This window comes from Canis lupus, chromosome 17 (assembly GCF_048164855.1).
Source record: "Canis lupus baileyi chromosome 17, mCanLup2.hap1, whole genome shotgun sequence".
Lineage (NCBI taxonomy): Eukaryota > Metazoa > Chordata > Mammalia > Carnivora > Canidae > Canis > Canis lupus.
Window position 1 is genome coordinate 32,585,115 of NC_132854.1, and position 27,805 is coordinate 32,612,919.

The 27,805-nt window shown below is 38.1% G+C and overlaps 1 long non-coding RNA gene across 2 annotated transcripts in view; it reads left to right on the forward strand.

Moving 5' to 3' along the window:
• LOC140608011 (uncharacterized) overlaps positions 1-27,805 on the forward strand; it is a 261,913-nt gene that overhangs the window by 218,782 nt on the left and 15,326 nt on the right. The window contains exon 5 of one of the 2 annotated variants that reach the window (XR_012009948.1): positions 3,121-6,450. The exons of the other annotated variant lie outside the window; for it this stretch is intronic. This is a non-coding gene — a long non-coding RNA (uncharacterized lncRNA). Of the gene's footprint in view, positions 1-3,120; positions 6,451-27,805 lie in introns of those variants that run through there. 2 annotated transcript variants of the gene reach the window in all.

Consider the following 27,805-nt stretch of genomic DNA (forward strand, 5'->3'; position numbering starts at 1 on the left):
CATTCATGATTTTTTAAAAGTTTATTAATTTATAAATAAAAAAGAACATTCTAAGTCTGATGTAGTATATCTACATAAGTCTATGTTTAATGGTAAAATATTGATTGCTTTACCTCTGAGTTCAGGAGCAGACAGATGTTCATTGTCACTAGTTCTGTTCAACAATGTACTAGATATCCCATGTAGGGCCACAAAGCAACAAAGCATGATAAAATATGTTAAAACTGGGAAGAAAGAACAACCTTGTCATTATTGGCAGATAACATTATTACATGCAAAATACAAAAGAATATATAAATTCAAGAGTCTTCAAATTACTAGAATTATTAAGTGAACTTAGCAAGATTGTTGGATACAATATCAATATAAAAATCAATTTTATTTTTATAATCTATCATCAAACAATTAAAAACAGCAAGAATCTTTAGTATCTAAGAATAAATCTAATAAAAATGCCAATTATCAAAAAAAAATAAAAATAAAAAAAAAAATAAAAATGCCAATTATCTTCAGTACTTAGGCCTAGGAGACACAAGACATCTCTACTGCAAACTACATTGCTAAGAGGAATTAAGATGACCTGGTTAAAAGAAAGTACTTGACTTGTTTCATGAAGACTCCATGTTTTAAAGGTAGCAAGTCTCCCTAAATTGGCCTATGGGTTCAATAATATCCCATCAGAAATCTCAGTGGTTTTTATATGTATCATATTGATAATCTAATTCTAAAATATCTACGGACATTTAAAGACCTGGAATAGCCAAGGCAAACTTGAAGATTAAAAGCGAACAGCTTAAGCTAGCAGATATTAAGATTTATTTATTATATGACCACGGAAATAAAGACAGTATTTGCTCAGACATAGGTCTGCACATATATAATCATCTAATTTATGACAGAGGAACCACTGCAATTTGTGGGAGGAAGGCAGTGTGGGAGTATAGTCTTTTCAATAAATGGTGCTACGTCAACTGGATAACTGTACGGAGAAAAATTTAACATGGACCCCTATTTTGTATCATATGCAAAGATTCATGTGAGATTATAGACCTAAGTGTGAAATACAAAGTAATAAACCTTCTAGAATAACATACAGAAGAGTATATTCCTGAACTTAAGTAGAAATATCTAACTTTACATAAAAATATCCTATTCACAAAAGAATGTATTGATAATTGGACTTCATTAAAATTAAGCCTGTTGGTTAATCAAAACACAATCAGAAGTGAAAAAGTAAGTCAGACACTAGGAGAAGACATTAGTAATGCATAGTATTTGATATATCTATTGTTAAATGCCTTTTTGCAGTATCTATCCATCCATCCTAACAAATCAATAAGAAAAAAATCAATAAAAAATGAACAAAAAACTTAAACAGTAACTTCACAAAAAAGGATATTTGAGTGTAGAATTACCAAAATATGCTCAACATCATAAATCCAAACAAATTTAAAGTATACGTACAATGTGAAACTACCACATACCAAGCAGAATGGCTAAAATGAGAACTGGCAATGTATTGGCAACCATACAGGAGGTGGTAAAAATGTAAACTGTTAAGACAACCTTGTAAAATTGTTTCATTAAAACATACCCATTCCCTCCATCCCTTAGCACCAGTCCTGAGTATATACCCAACAGAATTTGAGTGTTAATATTCACCAAACCACATGTATAAGAATAGTACTATTATTTATAATAGCCCCCAAATGAGAACAACTCAAATATCCATCAAAGTTAGAATAGATAAATACATTTTGGTATATCCATAAAATGCAATGCCTGAAAAGCAATAAAAAGAACACAATAACCTAATGAATCTCACAGACATGCTGTGAGGCAAAAAGAGCCAGACGCAGAAAGAATACTTATTGTATGATTTGATTTATATGAAATTCATTACCAAGTAGAACTACTCAGTAGAACTACTCATAAGTTGATATAGTGGTTACCTTTGGGAGAGGAAGGAGTGTGGGCCAGAAATACTCTGTATCTTAATTTGGGTGATGGTTATATGGATATATACATATTTTTAAAGTAATCTCCACACCCAACATGGGACTTGAAGTTACCACCCCAAGATCAACAGTTGCATGCTCTACTGACTGAGCCAGCCAGGCACTCCCTGGATATGTACATATTTGGTAAGTTTTATATTTAATATTTGTATGCTTTTCAATATAGAATCCGTCAATTAAAAAAAGGCTTAGTTAAGAATGAGTAGAAATAAGCTGTAATCACCATGTTTCACTCCAGTGCTTGTGTGTGCAAATTAAGGTCACTGTTAAAAATGATTGAACAGGGGATCCCTGGGTGGCGCAGCGGTTTGGCGCCTGCCTTTGGCCCAGGGCGCGATCCTGGAGACCCGGGATCGAATCCCACATCGGGCTCCCGGTGGATGGAGCCTGCTTCTCTCTGTCTATGTCTCTGCCTCTCTCTCTCTCTCTCTCTGTGTGACTATCAGAAAGAAAGAAAGAAAGAAAGAAAGAAAGAAAGAAAAAGAAAGAAACAAAGAAAGAAAGAAGAAAGAAAGGAAACCAAGTTGGATTCCTTTAAAAAAAAAAAAATGATTGAACAGTGATTCCCCACAGCAAATATGTGCCAGAGAGTGAATTTATTCTTGATGCTTTCTCACCAAGTAATTTCTGGGGATTCCCCAAGGAATGCTTATAAGTCTGTAACCTGTCTGCCTGCTGTTTGTCTCATATGCCTATATGATGTTTGGTCCAGAGGAATACGAAAGCCTTTTAGGTGACCTTGGTTTTTTTTTTTTATAACTTGTTTTTTTTAGAGCTCAAATATTCAATAATGTCCAAGCTGAACACAACTGCTTCCTCTCAGTTTCCTCAAAGTATGGGCAAGGCTTACCATAGTGGTCCAGTTAACACCATCTTAATGGTCAGTGGTCCATGGGCTATAGTTTCAGTTATCAAACACTAGATCACTCCCATCAATATTACAGTCTATCCCACATTTAGAGGAAACATTTTTCCTTCTTCTAGGGAACAATCTGGCATAAAAACAAAGTGATTCATTCTAATATCCCAGTCCATAGCAGATGTGTTCAGTTTTCTCTGAATACAAAGAGTGAGAATTTGCTGTTCATTTGTGTTCCCAAAGGGTTCATCTTGATGACTTTCCCAATACACAGGGAACAACTCCAATCTGCAAATAAGGAAGAAGGAAGGGAAAGGTGGAAGGAAGGATGAAGGAAAAGAAAGAAGAAAGGAATGGAGGAAGGAAGTATAGAAATAAAACAAAGGAAGTCTCTCTTTACTGTGCTCCCACCTCAAATTAATTTTTTTCAATTCTAATTGTGCAGATTATATTATGTAAACATTGTGCGAGATTTTTTCCTTTAAATTCAAGAAACAGTCACGGATTTCAATGTATCATAAAAGCAAACACCTGCAGCCTAGCACTGTAGCTAAACCAGAAAGCATGAAAAGCAGAGAAATCAGTTTTAAACCCTAAGACATAGCAGACCATATCACAACAGTACCCACTAGATGTCATTTTATCTATAGGGGCAGGTTTCCTGCAGGTAGTGTAAATCCTTCTACTTTAGAACAAAGGGGAAGAAAACTCTATAAAAGCACATGCAAGGATTGTGACCACGGGAGAATTTCATGATTTTTCCATTGTCCATGTATGGACATGAGTGACACTTTAATATTATTGTGATTCCATGTAGATAATGGCCATCCCTCCTTCCTGCACAGGACACTGCCACCTTTCTTCTCCATTTATTCCTCCTTTAATCTTATAGACACTCTACCACTCTCTGAGATACATCAGGAGGATTCACAGAGATCCTAAGATAGAGGAGATTTGTGACTTATATCACAGAACTGCCATTTCCTGTCTGATGTCCTACTATAAGAAATAGCAGTTACATTTTTCTCCAAGGCCTGGCTGAATGTGACATTTTCATTTGCTTGTGTGATCCTCACCCTGTTCCTGATTAGAGTTGTCACCTTCACTTGAGCATCCTTCCCAGAACAAATGAGAGCAGGTAAAGAAGGGAGACCAGGGAGGTGCTTGAGGGCAAGGCCAGATTCCTTATGTATTTATAGTTTTTTTAAAGATTGTATTTATTTATTCATGAGAGACACAGAGAGAGAGGCAGAGACATAGGAAGAGGGAGAAGGAGGCTCCATGCAGAGAGCTCAATATGGGACCCAAACCCCGGACTCCGGGATCACGCCCTGAGCCAAAGGCAGATGCTCAACTGCAGAGCCACCCCGGCATCCCAGTAGTTTTGTTTTTGTTTTTGTTTTGTTTTTTTAAATAAAGCAAACCTAAGGTATAAACTGTCTATTGTCTTCACTAATACAACTCTTCTAAAGCCTCATGGGTAGAGCTTCTTAACAGCCTTTGAATATGGCCTTGTCTTGGTTGGCCCCTTTATGCTGTTAAAAGATAAACTGAGGCATATTAAAAATTTTAAGAGTTTACCTGAGCAAAAATCAATTTGAATGGGCAGCATATCAAATCAGAAGTTGTCAGGAATACTCCACAGACAGGAGCTCTGGGAGAGGCTTTGTAAAGAAGAGGCGGAAGCAAAAGAAGAAAGTTACTGATTGACTGTAGCTTGGAGCCTAATTGATTATTTGTGATTGGTTGTCTTAGTGTTTTGATTTTATAACCTTGAAGAATTTATAGGTTTGGATTTTGCTTTGCTTACACAGGCCACCATGGCTTTAGAGCCAAGTCAGGCTAATGTCCTCCTTGTTTAATTAATTTGTCAGTGCCCAGAAAACACAAAGGAAATCAGTTCATTTCAAGGTTGCCTCAGCCCTTTCTCCGAGGTGCAGGTAGGCTGGACTTTCTTTGCCTTGTTTACTCACTCCTCAAGAGATGGGCCTCTGTTTCCTCTCAGGACTTCCTATCTGTTTTACTGCCCACCTGCCCCACACACGCTTCAAACCACCTGGAGCACAGTAGCCATTTCTTCTCTTGTCAGGGTGTTAGAGAAGGACTCTGTCTTAGAGTCTGGTGGGTGGCGTAAAGAAGTACCCTTATAGCAACAGTCTTCTTGGTAAAGTTAGGATCACAGGCGTTGAGGAAGGAACCAGTTTTCAAGGAAGACAAGTGATAAGACGCAGGATTCAGATATTTTGGTGAGCTTTAAAGCTGCCTTTGAATAATTACCTGTTTTCCTATACCTATCTGTATACACACAGAATCAAGTATAGACACTGGGAAACCAGGGCAAACTAACTCTTTACAGGGTTATGTAGACAAGGAGATAAGCAGTTCAGCTTGAGATTTAGGAATTTGGATAACTGACTTTTTGATTGCCATGAGTTTGACTAGGATTGATGGTTGGAAACTGATGGTTTGGGGACTTACTGTACTACATTAGAAACAGACCAAATCAGATGATTATGTACAGTGCCCTAAAAGAAGAATACCTGAGCAAAATGTTATCTTAATTGTCTAAAATGGCCAATTTTGATATGAACAATATGCTGTTTCCCTCATACCTCTGGTGAAGCAGTTTTGCAATAATCAGAATATCTAGCCTGAAAAATACAGAAAATTCATGGTTTCACTGTAGGTGGGATATAAGTATCATGATAAGTGTTTATTTCCAGGAAGACTCAATTTATAGTATTCTGCTCTATCAAATAAATATGCATTTATCATAGCATGATTTTGATATGTGCATCAGAATGTGTAATCTATATATCAGAAACACAGAAGATAACAATATTTCCAAAATCATCATAATAAGAAAGAGCCCCAAGACCCTATGTAATTCCAATTGGCCCAAAAGAGGGAATAGAATTTCAGTTGCCTAGAAAGCCCAGTCAAAATGCTATTGGTGTGGGCTCATGCCTTTGTTTGCAAAGTGCACATGACATGTCATATCTCCAGTGGCAGAAGGCCTTATACCATATTGGGGGCCAGCAGGGACATAGCACAGTAAAGAAAAGTCCCTTACCAGACGGAACCCTTTCAGTTAAGATGACCCAGTTAGCCCTGATTCCAGTATGTGCATAGGAGCTATGGCTTGAAATAAAATAGCAAGTGACACTGTTGAAATGTGTGTAATGGGTACGTATGTATATGTGAATATATTTGGGATTTTTTGTGGAAAGCAGGCTATCTGTCTGACCTTTGCTTAAAATATTTTATTAAAGTTCTGAAATGTGAATCAGTTGTCTGTTCTAATGAATCAGTACTCTCTTAACAGATGGTCAAATAAACACAATGTTTCTACCTTCCCAGAAATCATCTTAAGCACTAAATTGTTATCGTTTGTGAGAAAAGAGCAATCTTGTTTAAATGCTAGTAAACAAGCATCATGTACCTCGCTTACCTCTGTCTGAACCTCCGAAAGAGGACCCAGGTGGGAGTTCAATTTAATGAAAAATGCATTAGGAGTGGTACTGATGGCTCAGAGGGTCTATTACTCATTTGAATCTCAGCCAACCAGGTAAACAAGCACTGGTCCATGAACCCTGGCCTGAAAGAATCAGTGAAGGTTTAATGAAAACCATGAAGTGGTCCTAAATGAAGGGTTTAAACTTTCTTTTTTCCTGCTTTTTAAAGCTGTCTGTGGGAATCACATTTGGATTTTATGAGGACCAGAAGGTGTTACAATTTGCATTGGTAATTGGCATAAAGAAGAGACTAGGAAAGATAAGCCACGATGAGTTAACTGTACTAAGGAAAATTCTTAAAGACCTAATGTATATTATAAATACCTATATATATAATATACATATATACGTTATATATATTATATATAATATGCATTATATTATATATAATATATATTATTTGTTATACATATACTTGTTTTTAACAATTATTTTAAAAGTCTATGTATGCTATATCGATAAAAAAGAGCCCATTCAACTGTGTGTAGGGTTACTAGCTACCATAGGAGATTTACCAAGGTTAGAAAAGTATAGTATTCAACTTGAACAATTTATAATTTATATCTAGTGAGAAGATTAACATAAATGGAGGTAGGGTGTATGTGACAGAGAAATGCTATCTTAATTCTTAGGGCTATAACAAAATACCATAGACTGGGTGAAATAAATTTATTTCTCATAGTTCTGGAGACCAGGAAGTATAAGGTCAAGGCACCAGCAAATTTGGTGGCTAGTAAGAGACTGCTTCTTGATTCACATACACCTGTCTTCTGGATGTGTCCTCGCAAGGAATAAAGATTGAGGGAACCCTCAGGTCTCTTTTATAAGGGCACTAATCTCATTCACTATGGCTCTATCCTCATGTCTTATCTTCGAAAGGCTCCACCTCCAAATACTACCATCTTGGAGATTAGGTTTTAATATTTGAATTTTGAAGGACACAACCATTCAGTCTATAGCAAGTTCATAGAAGGCGATTCAGAGGAGGGAGAGAGCATATGGTAAGGGGAGCTAGGATGCATTCATGAAGCAGGTGGTACATTAACAGGGCTTGACACATGATGGGGAAATCAATTGAGAGAGCTGGCTATAAGAAAGATAAGGACTAATTGGAGGAAACAGTGATAAAGATAGGAAAATACAGGACATATTGGAATAACATTTAATCTCATCTTCTGGAGCATAGGCTACTTTTTGAATAATTTTTTTTTTCAGTTCAGATCAGATAATCCTTTGATGCAGTGGGCTATCCTGTGTATTATAGGATAGTTAGAGCACCTCTGGCCTCTACTCATTAGATGTCAGTAGTACCCCCCCATCCTACCCCTTCATGTTGTGGCAAACAATTTCTGCAGACATTATCAAATACCTCCTAGGGGGAAATATGACCCCTATGTGAGAATCGCTTTTCTAAAAACTTGCCACTCTGGGGACTGGTAGTATCAGCATCACTTGGGAACTTGTTAGAAATGCAGAACCTCAGACTCCATCCCAGACCTACTGAAATAGAGTCTGCAGTTTAACAAGATCCCCAAGGTGATTCATATGCATATTAAAATATGAGAACTACTCTGAGAAATAGAAGAAAGAGCTGGTGAGATTGGTTGGGGGTGAACACGGCTGCTCATGAAAGGGCTTGGACATTTTGCTACAATTTTAGATGTAACTTGGTAGGCAATGAGGCTATATTGAATTTTTTCTTTTTATCGCAGTATTTAGAAATAATAGTGTGATTTTGTCTACTTAACATTCCTCTCACCCTTGTTACTATCTCTATCTCAATTTTAAGGGAAATGACAAATGCCAGCTAAAAGCTACATTTTTCCAGTCTCCCTTGTAGTTGAGGGGACTATGAGAATATACGCTAAGCAGAAGTTATTTCAGGAGGAGGATGACTCAGAAGGCATGTCCTTTTTTTCCCTTAGATCTTTCTTCTTCTTTTCTGGGGATGAACAAGATGGTTTGAATTCCAGAAACCATCTTTAAGGTCTGAGAAGAGGCACTCCCTAAAGATGGCGGAGTACAAACTAGTAGGAACCTAAACCAAAGAGAGAGAAGAATATGCCCCACTCTTGTTTAAGCCACTATTTTTCAGAAGTCTGTTGCTAATAGCTGAATTCAATTCAGTGATTAAGTGATTAAAATTGATATTTATATAATGGATGGATTGGAGGAAAGGAGATCGTCTGGAAACTATTGAAATAGTTTGGGTGGGAGATTGGAAGAACATAATGAAAGTGAAAAGGAATTTAGAATCTTATTTTCTTTGGAAGCACTCTCATCTTTAAGTTTGTTAGTGGAAAAATGGTGATGTAGTTTATAAACATTTGAAAACAGGAGGAGTGGGATTGTGAGTATGTGATGAGCTTGATTTTGTACATTGCAGACTTGATTAATAAGACTGATGTGTATACTCAGGAGGCAGTTGCTCAGAAGATAAGTTTGTGTGCAAATATAAGGTACTGGTGAGTGGAAGCTGAGCAGGATTGAAGATTGGCAAGATGAAGGGAGTAGGGGTTGGTGATCATGAGTCTGTCATTGAACTGGAGAGAGAAGCACACAGGAGATTAACAGGCAGGGGGTTGCTAAGGAATTTTTGCTGAACAGGTTCTGCAGAGGAATTTTTATAATGATGTTTAAAGGTGGAATTCAGAGGACCTGAAACTATTTTATAAGAAAGTCTACTTGCTCAAGGAGCACTTCCTCCTCTGCAGTGACCTCATAAATCAGTGAGGTCAAGTGTTTGTTCACTTTCTGCAGTTAGGCTAACAGAAGCATGCTCCATCTTTTCCAGATTCTTCTGGGTTCACCATGACTCTTTTTTTTAAATATTTTTTAAATTTTTATTTATTTTATGATAGTCATCACAGAGAGAGAGAGAGAGAGAGAGGCAGAGACATAGGCAGAGGGAGAAGCAGGCTCCATGCAGCGGGAGTCCGACGTGGGATTCGATCCGGGGTCTCCAGGATCGTGCCCTGGGCCAAAGGCAGGTGCTAAACCGCTGCACCATCCAGGGATCCCTCACCATGACTCTTCAGACATCTTCTTTAGCTAATGCTATCATGGAGACTATTGATCCATGCTGTGTATGACATGGCCAAGATTATTGCCTTCTGAAAATGTTTTCTCTTTTTTCTACTCAAAATCTTTTGCATATCCAAAGAAATTAATTCCCTAGAAGTTGATTTATTAAACAGCTGCAAATAAAAGTCACATGAGAGATGTTTTCAGGAGTGCAAAGATGATGAAGGTACAATCTAGTCCTCAGGGACCTTATGTACAGGATAGAAATAAGATGAGTATGGTAAGTGATAAGTAGGATATATATCAGAGTGCTCTAGTTCTAAGAACTAAAGGCTGGGGTGTATATCTAAAGATAGGACTCTCCACTTGACTGAAATGTGTGAGCTCTGGGGTCCATGTGCTTCTGCTTCTTTGGCAAACACTACCTCAGTCTTCTCTCTTACCCAGTTTACTTTATTCCCTCTTCCAGAAATAAACAATCTCAAGTCTTATCCATTTTATCCCAAAATAAAGTCTCAAATCTAACCCATTTCATCCCTTCTCAAAAAATATTTCCATTATAGCCACTGTTTCTTACTTCATGTTCACAGTTCCTTACCTGAATTTATGAAATTCCAAAGCTCTGAAAACCAGAGGTGTTCATTTTTTTTTTTAATTTGTCTATTAGTCATTTGGCAGCTAAACCTATCTGAGCTGATGGGAGGTGCTATATAACCTTTATTCATCCCTAGAACATTCATGTTATTTGTTGAAGAAATATTTGTTTGGTTAAGGAGTGCTGCCTTATATCTTACTAAGGGAAACAATATTACCATTTTTTTAAATTTTGAAAAAGTCTGAATTCCAAAACCTATCTGAACCTGAGAGTTCTGGGTAAGGGAATATGGTCCTATAGAGTTCTCAGAGTCCTACCCAACTCAAAGAAGATGAAAATGGGAGGTTAAAATGGTTGTTAATATGGAGACAGCATGATCCTTATTTGCAAATGATGCTATACATTAACTGGCAAACCTGTGAGAATCAAGTGAGAGGCCATAAGATGTAAGTAAAACGACTGAACCAAAGTAAGTGCATCAAAGTTCAGCCTTTTTACTAGCTTCTGTACTAATCTTACAAGTAGAATTTAGGGAACTCCACTTAGTTCATTAGTCTAAATGACTGAGAACAAATGGCCTGATCTTGTACTCCAAATTTAGTAGCTGGGTTTCTGCCCATACTTGTGGCCAACATCTCACTTTACCTTCCAATTTCCCCCAAGATTGCCAGGGATGGCAGACCTGACTCTGAACAGCAGCCCTGTAAAAGGGAGCCACAGCCTGCTCTACAAGCTCTAGTCAGCTTGCTTGCATAGATCTCTTTACACACGTCCCTCTGACCCACTAGGATCCCAAGCTTCTGCCTGGCTGCATGCTACCCCTTGGTTGCATCTGGCCTTTGTTTTTTCATTGTCTTTAGGATGCTGCCCTTGTGTCATTATGGATGCCAACTTCGGTATTTCTTAGAAATGACCCACAGACAGTTTTGTTCTAACTTTACCTACAGTGTGACTCTGCAGCACATCATGTAAACAAGCTCACAAAACACAAAAACCAAGTGGCACAGCTGTGCCTATATGCCCAGAAGCTATTGCATTTTAGTGACATTTTAAATCTGAACAGTGACTAATAATGCACCTGGGATATAAATTCTGAATCATACAAAACTATTAATTGTCTCTGTACTAGGTAAAACTAGAACAGTGGGAATTTTTTGTATGGTGCATATTTGGGCTTCACACATGAGCAGACATAGCAGGAATCTGTTTGAAGGGGCAACATCTGTCTTCTGGAAATACTACTTTCTTCCTTCTTCCTCCCTGCCTGCTTTCCTACCTTTCTTTTTTCCTTACCGCTCTACTTCCATTTATCATTTGTGTATAGTTTTCTCATATAAAAATAGAGATAATAATGGTGTCTTCCTTATAGGATTATTGTGAAGGTTAAACAAGTCGATATATATATACACACACACACATACATACATACACCTGACCTGAAATAAGAAAGAGTTTTTTAATTGTCTGAAATTATGGTTGATACCATCTCAATGTTAGGTTCTGTTCTAGGAGCTCTAGATACACAGATCAAAACCACATGCTCTCTTCTTAAATATCTCCCATATTTGTAGTACTTTGTTTTTGCAGCACTTGCTGTTTTGAAGCATGAACTCTAGAATAAGTGGTTTGAATTTGAGAGCCAGCTCCATCACTCTCAAAATTCATTATTTATATGACTTTGTGCGACTTAATTCCTAAATCTTAGTCTCCTCCATGGGGATGATAATAATAATAATAATGATAATAATTCCTGTATCATAGATTTGTTGTGAAGAATGAAGTGTACAGACAAGTAAAACACTTAATAGAATATCCAGAGGGAGTAATACATACTGAGATCCTTTATTCAGATCCTGAGAATAATCCTCTAACAGGACTTTATGTTAGGATCCTTATCCTTATGGACGGAATGGGAAGAATGTGGGATTTCTTCTCTGCTCTGGATCTGGTATCCAGGAGATTTTATAATTTGAGTACTTTTTCCATAATATGTTGTCTCAGTCCAGACAGCCAAAGGCCACAGGAAGGAGTCAGGGGCTCTGCAATGAGACTGCCTGGTTTCAAATCTTAACTCATGCATTGTTGTCCTGTGACTTGGGTATTTACTTAACCTCTTAAATTCTGTTTTCCCATCTGTAATGTGAATATAATAATCACTAATTCACCGTTATGGTAAAAGTCAACTAGCATAATCTGGGTAAGGAATTGAGTATAGCAAATATACCTGACATGTAGTAAGTTGGCCGTTATTGTAACTTTTTATTAATATTTGTTTCTTTGCATGGAGAAGAGCTTGCATAGTGGGGCTCTCCTCACTCTTGTTTTGTCTTTACTCCCATGATTATTTAACTTTTTAATAGCTATTTTCTTTTTTAAATTTTTAAATTTTTATTTTTAAAAAAAATTTTTTTAAAAGATTTATTTATGATAGACAGAGAGAGAGAGAGAGGCAGAGACACAGGAGGAGGGAGAAGCAGGCCCATGCCGGGAGCCCAACGCGGGACTCGATCCCGGGACTCCAGGATCACGCCCTGGGCCAAAGGCAGGCGCTCAACCGCTGAGCCACCCAGGGATCCCCCACTATTTTCTTATTTAAAGAGAAATACATATTCATCTCTGGAAGAAATATCAGAAAATTCTATTTTGTGTTTGCTAATCCTCTGTTCATGGGTTGTGTGGGAGTCACAGTCAGTGAGGAGATGGCTCAGGGCAACTGGACTCTCTTGCCAATCATTTCAATTATTGGTTGAAATGCAGTCTCATAAGAAATGATCACTAGGAATCATTTGTTACCCCATCATTGATTCATTGATTGTCTCCAAAATAAGTGCAGACTGGGATAGCTAAGTTTATACTTTCTCCCTGAGACTTTTATTTTTAATTTCAGGAAGAAAATCAGAAACAGTGATACAATACTGTATTCCTGGAGAGTGGATATATACTGTTTGTCATTGCCTTTCTTTCTTTCTAACATGATTCCATACTAAGCAACAGATGATGCTGCTAATAGTTATCATTTAGTAAGCATCAGGCACTTTCTATGCATCACCTCCTTTTGTCAAACAGTAACCCTGTGAAATAGATGTTAATTTTCACTTTTAGCTATGAAAAAAACTAGCCCCCAATTAAATAACTTGCCCAAGATCACATAACCAGGATCAAAACCAAACTGTATATCTCCAGGATTTTTAAGCTATTGTGTCCCCCAAATTAGAGTGCATTTAAACAGGTTTTTTTAATTTTTTTAATTTTTATTTATTTATTTTTTAATTTTTATTTATTTATGATAGTCGCACAAAGAGAGAGAGAGAGAGAGAGGCAGAGATACAGACAAAGTGAGAAGCAGGTTCCATGCAGGGAGCCTGATGTGGGATTTGATCCCAGGTCTCCAGGATCATGCCCTGGGCCAAAGGTGGCACCAAACCGCTGGGCCACCTGGGCTGCCCTCATTGTGGTTTTGATTTGTATTTCTCTGATGCTGAGTGATGTTGAACACTTTTCATGTGGCTGTTGGGCACTTGTATGTCTTCTTTGGAGAAATGTCTGTTTATGTCTTTATTTCTTGATTGGATTATTTGTTCTTTGGGTTGAGTTTGATAAGTTCTTTATAGATTTTGTACACTAGCCCTTTATCTGATATGTTATTTTCAAATAAAATCCATCAGAATCCTAGAGGAGAACACAAGCAGCAACCTTTATGACCTCAGTCACAGCAACTTCTTACTAGACAGACGTTTTTCTGCATGTGGTTTATTCCTAAGTGTCTTATGGTTTTGGATACAACTGTATGTGGGATTGACTCCTTAATTTCTTTTCTTCAGTCTCATTGTTAGTGTAGAAATGCAACTGATTTCTCTGCATTGATTTTATATCTTGCCACTTTGCTGAATTCCTGTTTGAATTCTAGCAATTTTGGGGTGGAGTCTTTTGGGTTTTCCATATAGAGTATCATGTCATCCGCAGAGAGTGAGAGTTTGACCTCTTCTTTGCCAATATGAATGTCTTTTACCTCACACCAGTCAGAATGGTTAAAATTAACAAGTCAGGAAACGACAGATGTGAGCAAGGATGTGGAGAAATGGGAATCCTCATACACTGTTGGTGGGAATGCAAGCTGGTGCAGCCATTCTGGAAAACAGGATGGAGGTTCCTCAGAAAATTGAAAATAGAGCTAGCTACCCTACAAAGATACAAATATAGTGATCTGCAGGGGCACCTCCACACCAATGTTTATAGCAGCAATATCCACAATAGCCAAATTATAGAAAGAAACCAGATGTCCATCGACAGATGAACAGATAAAGAAGATGTGATACTACCTCAGCCATACACACACATGCACACACGCAAACACATGCACACACAATGGAATACTAGTCAGCCATCAAAAAATGAAATCTTGCCATTTGCAATGATGTGGATGGAACTAGAGGATATTATGCTAAGTAAAATAAGTCAATCAGAGGAAGAATTATCATATGATCTCACTCATATGTGGAATTTAAACACAAAACAGGATTATAGGGGAAGGGAGGAAAAAATAAAAGAAGACAAAATCAGAGAGGGAGACAAACCATAAGAGGCTCTAATCATAGGAAGCAAATAGGGTTGCTGGAGGGGAGGGTGGTGGGAAGATGAAATAACTGGATGATGGACATTAAGGAGGGCATGTGATATAATGAGCGCTGGGTATTATATAAGACTGATGAATCACTGACCTCTACTTCTGAAACCAATAATGCATTATATGTTAGTTAATTTAAATAAAATTAAAATGATAAAAAATTAATGATTTAAAAAATAGCAGTGTCTGAGTGACCCAGTTAAGTGTCTGACTTGATTTTGGTTCAGGTCGTGATCTCAGGGTCCTGAGATCAAGCCCTGGTTTGCGCTCAGTGATCAGCAGGGTGTCTACTTGTGATTCTCTCTCTGCCACTTCCTCTACCCCTCTGCCTGCACTCTCTGTCTCTCAAATAAATAAATCAAATATTTTTTAAAATTAAAAAAATACAAAAAAAATTTGAAAAAGAACGGAGCTTTCAACAATAATCTTTACTGAAAGGAAAACTTTTAAATACTTCCAAGACACCCCGATGTTTATACCAGTAATGTCCACAATAGCCAAACTGTGGAAGGAGCCTCAGTGTCCATCGAAAGATGAATGGATATAGAAGATGTGGTTTATGTATACAATGGAATATTGCTCAGCCATTAGAAATGACAAATACCCACCATTTGCTTCTACATGGATGGAACTGGAGGGTATTATGATGAGTGAAATAAGTCAATCGGAGAAGGACAAACATTTTATGGTCTCATTCATTTGGGGAATATAAAGAATAGTGAAAGGGAATAAAGGGGAAAGGAGAAAAAATGAGTGGGAAATATCAGAAAGGGAGACAGAACATGAAAGACTCCTAACTCTGGGAAAAGAGCTAGGGGTGGTGGAAGGGGAAGTGGGTGGGGGTGGGAGTGACTGGGTGACAGGCACTGAGGTGGGCACTTGACGGGATGAGCACTGGGTGTTATTCTATATGTTGGCAAATTGAACACCAATAAAAAATAAATTTATAAAATAAAAAAATACTTCCAAGAACACAAAAACAATAAAAATATAAAAATTCAAATATTATACTATACCGTAACTATATTTTTCCCAAGCTCCCTGCCACATCCCAACATATACATCAAGTACTGATGTTTTAGAATCTAATACAGTTAGTCAATGGGGTTCATAAAGCTTTGACCTCATTTAACTTGTCAGATAAAAGAAGCTTATTATAAACAAACAGCAAGAGCAATAAAAATTGTTTACAAAGAGCTTTAGAAACATCTTAGAATAAATCACTTTCTAAACATGAGTTTCTCTTATTATTGATTGTATAAGAAACATAACCTTAGACATTCCTAGCATAGCAATAATAATGAAGGAAAACCCTTATGCTCAAAATGATTAAAGCATTTAACACACAAAGTGAGCACTGGGGAGAAAGTCTTGTCTTCATTATACTAAGTGTTATGCAACACAATGAATATAATCTCCCTTAGGTTTTACTAAACATCCAAGCTCTTTAAATTACATTATTTTATTCATTTGAATTCACCTTGGATTTACTAAAGGAAAAAAAAAACCCTCACAATAAAGGACGTTTAGTTAACAAGATACTTTAATGAATCTTAAAATCCAGGTGGACTGAAGGCAAAATATACTCACTCTGAAGTCACATCAGTTGGTGGCCAAATACTTTATGGGGTGAGAGCAAGTGTATTCATCATTAGAAGAGCATAATTAAAATTACTGTCTGCATATGCCCTTCAGCTTAAATTATGCTCCTGAATATCACACAGTATTTTGCTTCATATTCAAAGCATTTTGTAAAAAGGAAAATAATCAACCTATAAAGTAGACAGCAGTATTCGCTATGCTGCTTTGCATGTAAGCATTCAATGAAGGTAGTTGACCAGCTGAACAGAGAGAACACTTTTCTTGTTTTTAATCACATTATACCTGTTATGGACATATTGGCATCTACTTATTTAGCATTTACAGTTTCAGTATTCTCATGTGATACTGGTGGCCATGATATGCAGATTTGTAACACTTTACCAAAAATTGTTTTTAAAATTGGTTTTCTTTTAGTAAAAATAAAGTGTCATTATTTTAGGAAGTGTAGCAAAAGGAAGAAAATTAAAGTTTTTGGAGTTCTATCAGAGAATAAACAATGTGTTTGCCAGTGTTTTTATGTCTGTATATATCAGAAATAAGAAAAAGATTAGATTTTGCCAAACATATGCCTTGTTGTTCTTTTTCTGCATTGTATTTTTTTCTTATCAAAGGTCAAGAACTATGTTTGTCTTTGTCACTGTTGAGGTCTTAGCACCTAGCAGTGTCAGAAACATACTAAGTGCTCAGTAAACATTTACTGAATAAATATGTTAAGATTTTTTTTATTTCTTTACACATCATTCTAGAGTGTCTTTTTAATGACTGCACAGAATTCCATTCCATAGATGTATTATAATGTATTTAGCCAAGTCCCTTTGATGTTACCAATTTTCCACTGTCATAACTGGTTATAAATATTACTATAGGGATCCCTGGGTGGCGCAGCGGTTTGGCGCCTGCCTTTGGCCCGGGGCGCGATCCTGGAGACCCAGGATCGAATCCCACGTCGGGCTCCCGGTGCATGGAGCCTGCTTCTCCCTCTGCCTATGTCTCTGCCTCTCTCTCTCTCTGTGACTATCATAAATAAATAAAAATTAAAAAAAAAATTACTATAGTGAAATCTTTTCTTAGAGTTCATTTTGACTTCTTTGGAATTGTGAATGCAAAGAGTAAGTAAATTTTTAAAAATTGTATATTTATCAAAAAGTCACCAAACATATTTAAATACTTTACTTTGGCACATGTAAATGTAAAAGTGACCATTTCCCACACTTTTGTGACTTGCCTTTGAGGACAAGTATGGAGAAAAATCTAGCTAGTAAGTAAAGTTCATTGACCAGCATCTATTCTTTTTTTTTTTTCCAGCATCTATTCCTTAATGAGGTTTTATTTTTCTTAAGAGGACGTTTTCTTAAGAGGAAATGAATGAAAGAATTCCCAAATTTAGAAATTGTAAGAATTTTTGGAATGAGCCTCTTTTGAATGTTAGTAGTCAATAGTATCTAGTGTCACTTAAAGACCATTCTTTAGTCAGTGAAAGCACAAATTTTTTGTTAGCTAGAGTGAGTGAAATTTCAGTAAATGAAAGCATTTCATTGGATTGTGCAGATCCGTAACTCATCGTAGATTTCATTTTAGGAAGTAAATACAGCTGGAGCACTGATGTATGTCCCAGAGGTGTCAGGTTAGAAAGGATTTAACACTTCACAATAAACTATAAATAAACAGTATAATTTTGAAGAGCTACTGAACATTCATTAGTGTCAAAGAAGGAATTTGGAAATAAAATAGCCATCAACCAGCAATTGTGGTGCTAGTAACATCTCAGAATTCTTCATTAGCAGAGAAAGAGAAAATACATGATCAGGAAACAGCAATGAAGAGATTTTCCAATTATTTTTGACACCAAAAGGATATAATTCATCCTCTTGAATATGACTCTTTAAGTGTGTGAAATAAAAGAGTGCTCTTAAATAGTCCAAGCATTTCAAAAAGTCCATGAACTCCTTGAAAGTAATTCACTTGAGCTGTCAAGTTGGATATAAAATGATACTAAACAACTTAATTTTAAAAAGCATGGAAAAGACAAAGCCACAAAAATGTTATAAAAAGTCTTATTACAGTGAATTTAAACAGTACCCCCCCCTTACCTCCTAAAATTTTTTGAAACTGTGGAGGGTAACTATGATATATCAGAAATAGTATGAAGAAGTCTAATAACAGAGATCATATTCACAAACCCCTTAGAATGATATCCAATATATCTAGGAAGAGATAAAGTTCTGAAATGCCTAAAGAAGCAACTTACTATGAGATTATTGATACATGGATATGAACATTGTGATGATTAATTCTATATGCCAACTTGATTGGATTAAAGGATGCCCAGATATCGTGAACCTTTTTTTTTTTTTCTGTGTTGTCTTTAGGAGAGATTAGCATTTGATTTGGTAGACTGAGTAAAAATCATCCTCCCCAGTGTGGGTGGGCATCATCCAATCTGCTGTGAGCCTGAATAGAACAAAAAGGTGAGGAAGGGCGAATTTGCTTTCTCTGCTTAAGCTGAAATATCCATCTTCTCCAACCCTGAAACATTGGTGCTCCTGGTTTTCAGGCTTTCAGATTCAGATGGGGATTTATATCATCAGCCCTTGCAATTGTCAGACCTTAAGACTTGGACTGAATTATACCCCAGTTTTTTTCTGGATCTCTATCTTAAATAGGGCAGATCAGGGATTTTTCAGCTTCCATAACTGTGTAAATCCATTCCTGTAGTAAAAGCATATATATATATATATATATATATATATATATATATATATATGTTCTATTGGCTCTGTTTTTCTGGAGAACCTTGACTAATACAAACATAAAAGTTTTCCTTTTATGCTGTTTCTCCTATGGAACAGAGAAAAAGAATAGCCGTGTTAGGAAAATTCTACTAATTTTCTGCTATTGCCTCAACTGTCTACATGTTAATTTGTTGTTTGTGTGGTTTTCAACTCTGCTTTTATCAAACAGACATGATTTTATGAAGTATATTTTTCATACACATTGGTAATTAGAATTTAAGGACAAATGTGGATTATCTTGCAAGTTTGTGTAAGATACCAGGTTACCAGAGCATTTCTTTCTAAAAAGGTTACCTTGCTCCCTTCTCTTTCTTCCCATATCTCCCGTATTCTGATTTTAGAGAATTATTTTGGAGATTTTCTATATTTCTACTTTTTCCCTGTCATGCTCGTGAGAAAACTTTACAAGTTGTGTTTTCCAGAGGGGAATTCGAGAAGGGATTCTTTTTGCACAAGCTTAAGGGCATCCTGAAGAATAATTCTAGCTTTCATTTATTCATTCAACAGGTATTTATTGAGTGCTGTGTACTCTTTTATACATACAAGATACCTTATATTGATGGAGCTCCCATTTTAGTTGGGAAACTAAAAATAAATAAAAGAATGCATGCAAGACTAAACCAAATGACATGAAACATTTATAGCTCATGACAAGTGGTAGGAAGGACAAGAATAATGCCTGAGATTGAGAGGAGACATTCTACAATTTATAAGGCAATCTTCCTTTTATAAGGAAGTCTTCCCAAGGAAGTAAATTTTAAGTTGTGAGCTGTAGGATGTGTAGAACTTGGTCCTCCAAAGAGTGAATAAACAGTGGCCCACATAAAAAAAAGGGCCATGACGCAGGCCCAAGCCTATTTTGTTTGCTGATATCAAAGAACACCAACATAGATAAAGCATGGTCAAGAGAAAGGACTTGAATGAGGCTGGTGAGAGTTACGGCCAGATAACACAGGATTCGTGAGAAAGAAGTTCAAATTTTATCCTAAATTTAATCCTTTAAAATATTTAATCAGAACTATGACATGATCTTGACAAATATCCAATCTATGTTTCAAGAAGATGACTCTGGCTACTGAATATATAGTGAAAGTGAGAGAGTGGAATTAGAAACATTGTCAAGGGTTGTAGAAGTTTTAAGTAGAAGATGATAGTAATATTAGGAGAGAAGATGGAGAGAAGTGGGTTCATTTGAGATATAATTTGATAACAGCATCAAATTCATTATGGGTTATAAGTTGTATATAGGGATTGAGAGAAAATACAGGATGAATAGCTAACTAAGACTTTGGCTTCTGCATCAGGATAAATGGTGGTGATACTTTACTGAAATGTTTCTGACTGTATGGGCAGATTGCAATATATGGATTAGACAAGAGAAAACTCTTTTCTAAATCTTGCTCTGGTGATGAGTCACTTGAGGGTACTTGTTAAAATATTTGGCCCTATCTTAGCCGCACTGAACCAGAATCTGTCAGTGACAGGCCTAGGAAGCCTTCATTTTGAAAAGCACCATGAAAACTTTTTTATCATAAGTGTAGTTGGGCAAACTTTGTACTAGGGAAAGGAAACTTCATGGAAGAGGGTTCCTGTGTAATACAGTGCAGAATAGGGGGATAGGGAAAGAAGAGTCTTGATGGCAAAGAAGAGGAGATTAGAAGGCCAGTGGACTTCCATTGACTAAACCAAAGACCCTAATCAAGTACGTAGCATGATATCTGGCACAGTAGAGAAAAATCAAAATTTTGTGTGCCATATTTTAAATATGCAAAGAAAAGCCCTTTATTTTTCATAATGGATCTAATCTTAATAGAGAAAATGTATTTGGTCAAATCCAGTAATCCCAATCTGATTTGTTAATTTAAAGAATATCACTAAAAAAATAAAAATAAAAAAAATAAAAAAAAATAAAAAAAATAAAAAATAATATCACTAAGTAAAAAAAAAAAAAAAAAAAAAAGGAATATCACTAAGTATCTCATTTTTAAGAAATAAAACCTGTCGGGAGGAGGAGCAAGACGGCGGAAGAGTAGGGTCCCCAAATCAGCTGTCCCCACCAAATTACCAAGATAACCTTCAAATCATCCTGAAAATCTACGAATTCGGCCTGAGATTTAAAGAGAGAACAGCTGGAACGCTACAGTGAGAAGAGTTTGCGCTTCTATCAAGGTAGGAAGACAGGAAAAAATAAAGAAACAAAAGGCCTCCAAGGGGGAGGGGCCCCGCGAGGAGCCGGGCTGAGGCCGGGACGAGTGTCCCCAGGACAGGAGAGCCCCGTCCTGGAGACGCAGGAGCTGCACCGACCTTCCCGGCGGAAAGGGGCTCGCAGGGAGATGGAGCAGGACCCAGGAGGGCGGGGATGCCCTCGGGCTCCCGGGGACGCTAACAGACACCTGCGCACCCAGGAGAGTGCGCCGAGCTCCCTAGGGGCTGCAGCGCGCACCGCGGGACCCGGAGCAGCTCGGAGGGGCTCGGGCGGCGGCTCCGAGGAGGGGGCTGCGGGGCGGGAGCGTGAATCCAACAGCGCAGGCCCCGGAGCACAGGGCGCCGGGACACAGCCCAGGATCCGGCCTCCCCTGGGACAGGCAGAGGCCGGGAGGGCCCGGGACAGCGAGGAGGCTCCTGCCCCGAGCTGAGCAGATCAGCGGCCCCGCCCTGGAGCCTCCAGGCCCTGCAGACAGAGCTCTTGAGCTACTGCGGGAGCTGACTCCAGGGCTCCAGAGCTGGCCCCGCCACTGGGGTTGTTCCTCCTGGGGCCTCACGGGGTAAACAACCCCCACTGAGCCCTGCACCAGGCAGGGGCAGAGCAGCTCGCCCAACTGCTAACACCTGAAAATCAGCACAACAGACCCCTCCCCCAGAAGACCAGCTAGACGGACAAGTTCCAGGGGAAGTCAAGGGACTTAAAGAATACAGAACCAGAAGATACTCCCCCGTGTTATTTCTTGTTTTGTTTTGTTTTGTTTTGCTTTTTGATTTCTGTTTGCTTCCCCCACCCTTTTTTTTCCTTTCCTTCTTTTTCTTTCTCCTCTTCTTCCCTTTTTTTTTCTTCCTTTTTTCTTTTTTCTTTTTTTCTATTCTTTCCTCATTTCTCTCCTCTCTTTTTCTCCCTTTCCCAATACAACTTGTTTTTGGCCACTCTGCACTGAGCAAAATGACTAGAAGGAAAAACCTCACCTCAAAAGAATCAGAAACAGTCCTCTCTCCCACAGAGTTACAAAATCTGGATTACAATTCAGTGTCAGAAAGCCAATTCAGAAGCACTATTATAAAGCTACTGGTGGCTCTGGAAAAAAGCATAAAGGACTCAAGAGACTTCATGACTGCAGAATTCAGATCCAATCAGGCAGAAATTAAAAATCAAATGAATGAGATGCAATCCAAACTAGAAGTCCTTACGACGAGGGTTGTTAACGAGGTGGAAGAACGAGTGAGTGACATAGAAGACAAGTTGATGGCAAAGAGGGAAACTGAGAAAAAAAGAGACAAACAATTAAAAGACCATGAAGATAGATTAAGGGAAATAAATGACAGCCTGAGGAAGAAAAACCTACGTTTAATTAGTGTTCCCGAAGGCACCGAAAGGGACAGAGTTCCAGAATATGTATTTGAACAAATCCTAGCTGAAAACGTTCCTAATCTGGGAAGGGAAACAGGCATTCAGATCCAGGAAATAGAGAGATTCCCCCCGTAAAATCAATAAAAACCGTTCAACACCTCAACATTTAATAGTGAAGCTTGCAAATTCCAAAGATAAAGAGAAGATCCTTAAAGCAGCAAGAGACAAGAAATCCCTGACTTTTATGGGGAGGAGTATTAGGGTAACAGCAGACCTCTCCACAGAGACCTGGCAAGCCAGAAAGGGCTGGCAGGATATACTCAGGGTCCTAAATGAGAAGAACATGCAACCAAGAATACTTTACCCAGCAAGGCTGTCATTCAAAATGGAAGGAGAGATACAGAGCTTCCAAGACAGGCAGGAACTGAAAGAATATGTGACCTCCAAACCAGTTCTGCAAGAAATTTTAAGGGGGACTCTTAAAATTCCCCTTTAAGAAGAAGTCAAGTGGAATAATCCACAAAAACAAGGACTGAGTAGATATCATGATGACACTAAACTCATATCTCTCAATAGTAACTCTGAACGTGAACGGGCTTAATGACCCCATCAAAAGGTGCAGGGTTTCAGACTGGATAAAAAAGCAGGACCCATCATTTGCTGTCTACAAGAGACTCATTTTAGACAGAAGGACACCTACAGCCTGAAAATAAAAGGTTGGAGAACCATTTACCATTCGAATGGTCCTCAAAAGAAAGCAGGGGTAGCCATCCTTATATCAGATCAACTAAAATTTACCCCGAAGACTGTAGTGAAAGATGAAGAGGGACACTATATCATACTTAAAGGATCTATTCAACAAGAGGACTTAACAATCCTCAATATATATGCCCCGAATTTGGAGCTGCCAAATATATAGACCAATTAATAACCAAAGTGAAGAAATACTTAGATAATAATACACTATACTTGGTGACTTCAATCTAGCTCTTTCTATACTCGATAGGTCTTCTAAGCACAACATCTCCAAAGAAACGAGAGCTTTAAATGATACACTGGACCAGATGGATTTCACAGATATCTACAGAACTTTACATCCAAACTCAACTGAATACACATTCTTCTCAAGTGCACATGGAACTTCCTCCAGAATAGACCACATATTGGGTCACAAATCGGGTCTGAACCGATACCAAAAGATTGGGATTGTCCCCTGCATATTCTCAGACCATAATGCCTTGAAATTAGAACTAAATCACAACAAGAAGTTTGGAAGGACCTCAAACACGTGGAGGTTAAGAAACATCCTGCTACAAGATGAAAGGGTCAACCAGGAAATTAAGGAAGAATTAAAAAGATTCATGAAAATTAATGAGAATGAAGATACAACCATTCAAAATCTTTGGGATGCAGCAAAAGCAGTCCTAAGGGGGAAATACATCGCAATACAAGCATCCATTCAAAAACTGGAAAGAACTCAAATACAAAAGCTAACCTTACACATAAAGGAGCTAGAGAAAAAACAGCAGATGGACCCTACGCCCAGCAGAAGAAGAGAGTTAATTAAAATTTGAGCAGAACTCAATGAAATCGAGACCAGAAGAACTGTGGAACAGATCAACAGAACCAGGAGTTGGTTCTTTGAAAGAATTAATAAGATAGATAAATCATTAGCCAGCCTTATTAAAAAGAAGAGAGAGGACACTCAAATTAATAAAATCATGAATGAAAAAATAAAATAAAATAAAATCATGAATGAGAAAGGAGAGATCACTACCAACACCAAGGAAATACAAATGATTTTAAAAACATATTATGAACAGCTGTACGCCAATAAATTAGGCAATCTAGAAGAATTGGACGCATTCCTGGAAAGCCACAAGCTACCAAAACTGGAACAGGACGAAATAGAAAACCTGAACAGGCCAATAACCAGGGAGGAAATTGAAGCAGTCATCAAAAACCTCCCAAGACACAAGAGTCCAGGGCCAGATAGCTTCCCAAGGGAATTCTATCAAAGGTTTAAAGAAGAAACCATACCTATTCTCCTAAAGCTGTTTGGAAAGATAGAAAGAGATGGAGTACTTCCAAATTCGTTCTATGAGGCCAGCATCACCTTAATTCCAAAACCAGACAAAGACCCCACCAAAAAGGAGAATTACAGACCAATATCCTTGATGAACATGGATGCAAAACTTCTCAACAAGATACTAGCCAATAGGATCCAATAGTACCTTAAGAAAATTATTCACCATAACCAGGTAGGATTTATCCCCGGGACACAAGGTTGATTCAACACCCGTAAAACAATCAATGTGATTCATCATATCAGCAAGAGAAAAACCAAGAACCATATGATCCTCTCATTAGATGCAGAGAAAGCATTTGACAAAATACAGCATCCATTCCTTATCAAAACTCTTCAGAGTGTAGGGATAGAGGGAACATTCCTCAACATCTTAAAAGCCATCTACGAAAAGCCCACAGCAAATACCATTCTCAATGGGGAAGCACTGGGAGCCTTTCCCCTAAGATCAGGAACAAGACAGGGATGTCCACTCTCACCACTGCTATTCAACATAGTACTGGAAGTCCTAGCCTCAGCAATCAGACAACAAAAAGACATTAAAGGCATTCAAATTGGCAAAGAAGAAGTCAAACTCTCCCTCTTCGCCAATGACATGATACTCTATGTAGAAAACCCAAAAGCCTCCACCCCAAGATTGCTAGAACTCATACAGCAATTTGGTAGCGTGGCAGGATACAAAATCAATGCCCAGAAGTCAGTGGCATTTCTATACACTAACAATGAGACTGAAGAAAGAGAAATTAAGGAGTCAATCCCATTTACAATTGCACCCCAAAGCATAGATACCTAGGAATAAACCTAACCAAAGAGGTAAATGATCTATACCCTAAAAACTATAGAACACTTCTGAAAGAAATTGAGGAAGACACAAAAAGATGGAAAAATATATCATGCTCATGGATTGGCAGAATTAATACTGTGAAAATGTCAATGTTACCCAGGGCAATATACACGTTTAATGCAATCCCTATCAAAATACCATGGACTTTCTTCAGAGAGTTAGAAGAAATTATTTTAAGATTTGTGTGGAATCAGAAAAGACCCCGAATTACCAGGGGAATTTTAAAAAAGAAAACCATAGCTGGGGGCATCACAATGCCAGATTTCAGGTTGTACTACAAAGCTGTGGTCATCAAGACAGTGTGGTACTGGCACAAAAACAGACACATAGATCAATGGAACAGAATAGAGAACCCAGAAGTGGACCCTGAACTTTATGGTCAACTAATAATCGATAAAGGAGGAAAGTCTATCCATTGGAAGAAAGACAGTCTCTTCAATAAATGTTGCTGGGAAAATTGGACATCCACATGCAGAGGAATGAAACTAGACCACTCTCTTTCACCATACACAAAGATAAACTCAAAATGGATGAAAGCTCTAAATGTGAGACAAGATTCCATCAAAATCCTGGAGGAGAACACAGGCAACACCCTTTTTTAACTCGGCCACAGTAACTTCTTGCAAGATACATCCACGAAGGCAAAAGAAACAAAAGCAAAAATGAACTATTGGGACTTCATCAAGATAAGAAGCTTTTGCACAGCAAAGGATACAGTCAACAAAACTAAAAGACAACCTACAGAATGGGAGAAGATATTTTCAAATGACATATCAGAAAAAGGGCTAGTTTCCAAGATCTCTAAAGAACTTATTAAATGCAACACCAAAGAAACAAACAATCCAATCATGAAATGGGCAAAAGACATGAAGAGAAATCTCACAGAGGAAGACATAGACATGGCCAACACGCACATGTGAAAATGCTCTGCATCACTTGCCATCAGGGAAATACCAATCAAAACCACAATGAGATACCACCTCACACCAATGAGAATGGGGAAAATTAACAAGGCAGGAAACCACAAATGTTGGAGAGGATGCGGAGAAAAGGGAACCCTCTTATACTGTTGGTGGGAATGTGAACTGGTGCAGCCACTCTGGAAAACTGTGTGGAGGTTCCTCAAAGAGTTAAAAATAGACCTGCCCTACGACCCAGCAATTGCACTTTTGTGGATTTACCCCAAAGATTCAGATGCAATGAAACGCCGGGACACCTGCACCCTGATGTTTATAGCAGCAATGTCCACAGTAGCCTAACTGTGGAAGGAGCCTCAGTGTCCATCGGAAGATGAGTGGATAAAGAAGATGTGGTCTATGTATACAATGGAATATTACTCAGCCATTAGAAATGACAAATACCCACCATTTGCTTCAATGTGGATGGAACTGGAGGGTATCATGCTGAGTGAAGTAAGTCAATCAGAGAAGGACAAACAGTGTATGTTCTCATTCATTTGGGGAATATAAATAATAGTGAAAGGGAATATAAGGGAAGGGAGAAGAAATGTGTGGGAAATATCAGAAAGGGAGACAGAACATAAAGACTCCTAACTCTGGGAAACGACCTAGGGGTGGTTGATGGGGTGGGGGGTGGGGGTGAATCGGTGACGGGCATTGAGGGGGGCACTTGACGGGATGAGCACTGGGTGTTATTCTATATGTTGGTAAATTGAACACCAATAAAAGTAATTTATTATAAAAAAAACAAAAATATTAAAATAAAATTCATTGCCTTAAGAAAAAAAAAGAAATTAAACCTGTCTTCACAATTTTCTCCTTGTCCCTCCACACCTTTCTAAGAAGGCATCTGGGGATCCCTGGGTGGCGCAGCGGTTTAGCACCTACCTTTGGCCCAGGGCGCAATTCTGGAGACCCGGGATCAAATCCCGTGTTGGGCTCCCTGCATGGAGCCTGCTTCTCCCTCTGCCTGTGTCTCTGCCTCTCTCTCTCTCTGTGACTACGATGAATAAATAAATAAAATCTTAAAAAAAAAAAAAAGGCATCTGCCTGCTAAAGGGAATCTCATGAAACTCTTGAGTGGAGAGAGAGAGCCATCCTCTTGAAATGTCCTTTGGCTTTTCTGGCCCCACAGAGTTGACCTTTGTTTGATGCTGAAGTCTGTGATTTGGGAACTCTGTGTTTTTTAGGTATCATAGCTAGGCCTTCAGTGCTTCTCACTATGTCCCACCTCAGCATTGAGGTTCAGCTTTGACTCCTCCCAACATCTTGAGGCTTCAGGGTCTTCTTGCCACAACTTCTAGAAAGCTAGGCCTATAAATTCCTTT